Consider the following 1,287-nt stretch of genomic DNA (forward strand, 5'->3'; position numbering starts at 1 on the left):
TCTGCACACAGAGAACATCTTGGTCACTGATGAGTGATTTCTTCAACTCATCTAACCTCTCCAACTTCTCAAACTTCTCCACATCCTTAGGCTTAAACCTTTGCAACATCTCCAAATCCTCAGGCTTCAACTTGTCCAAATCCTCAGGCTTGGAGTTCTGCAATTTCTTCAACTCCTCCAACTTTGTAAAACCAAGGTTCTCCAACTCTACCAATTTCTTTAAATCCTCCAACTCCTCGGCCTTCAACTTCTTCAAATCCTCAGGCTTCGAATTCTGCAATTTCTTCAACTTCTCCAAATCCTCAGGCATCAACTCCTGCAGCTCCTTCAAATCCTGAGGCGTCAAGTTCTGCAATTTCTTCAACTGTTCCAACTCCAAAGGCTTCAACTTCTTCAACTCCTTCAACTCCTTCAACTCCTCCAGTGGCTTGATCTGCTCCAACTGCTTCACCTTCAGAGCTTTTGCAAGCTCACCTGCTAAATGTGCCACCCTTTACAGTAAAATGTAGGACACACACTTTTTAGAACGTTGGCTTAATTGTTTTCAGTTGGTACAGTACTACACTGCTAAAAAGAGTAAAAAAAATCTGATGTCAAGTATATAAAGTTGATAAAGCAGTCTGTCCCTTGTTTTGGATTTTTATTATAATTAGGTGTAAATGTGTGAAAACCAGTGGACATACCCAATCGAGTGTTCAAAGCGATTGTGAGATGCTCCTGGATAAACAAAATAAATCCCCCCAAGTTGCTTGATGTTTCGTAGTCTCTGGAATTGAGGGTGTGTCTATGATTTTGACAAGAAGTGGATGTAACTCGATGTGGCCATGGATGGGATCATTAAACACCTTAGTGAATAAAAAGAACAGGGCATAACATTACAACAAGACAAAAAGGAATTAGACTATTTCCAACTCTTACCCACGAACAGGTAGCAGGTCTCAGTCTTTTTATATTTAATTCAGTGTTTTTTAAACAGTGGCAAGTAAGCATTGAGGCTGATGCTAGGCTAATGTTCTTGTAGGATCATGCCTTCTACTGTGGCAATGGCAACTTGTTTAAATAAAATTCTTTCATTTAAAATAAATGTTTTAAATAAAAGAATGTATTTTCCCATGAGGAAATCTAAAGGATATTTTATCCTTGTCCTTTGATACTGTATCAAATTAGAAAAATGGGTTTCATCAATTTATCAGTTATTGTAAGATGAAGATCGAGAGTCATGTTAAATCACCTTGCTTTCTTTGGTTTCACGTTGATTTTCCATAGTGTTGTAGATTGGAAAATGGA

The 1,287-nt window shown here is 38.1% G+C and overlaps 1 long non-coding RNA gene across 1 annotated transcript; it reads right to left on the reverse strand.

The window, feature by feature from the left end:
* Positions 1-370: 370 nt before the first annotated feature.
* On the reverse strand, positions 371-1,287 carry LOC102291138. The gene is made up of 3 exons (XR_318105.3): positions 1,232-1,287; positions 684-845; positions 371-491 (listed from the first exon to the last, which is right to left on the reverse strand). It is a non-coding gene; the product is annotated as an uncharacterized LOC102291138 (long non-coding RNA).

Source organism: Haplochromis burtoni, unplaced genomic scaffold, assembly GCF_018398535.1.
Source record: "Haplochromis burtoni strain Fernald_Lab_line unplaced genomic scaffold, NCSU_Asbu1 Contig_2962, whole genome shotgun sequence".
In the NCBI taxonomy this organism is placed as follows: Eukaryota; Metazoa; Chordata; class Actinopteri; order Cichliformes; family Cichlidae; genus Haplochromis; species Haplochromis burtoni.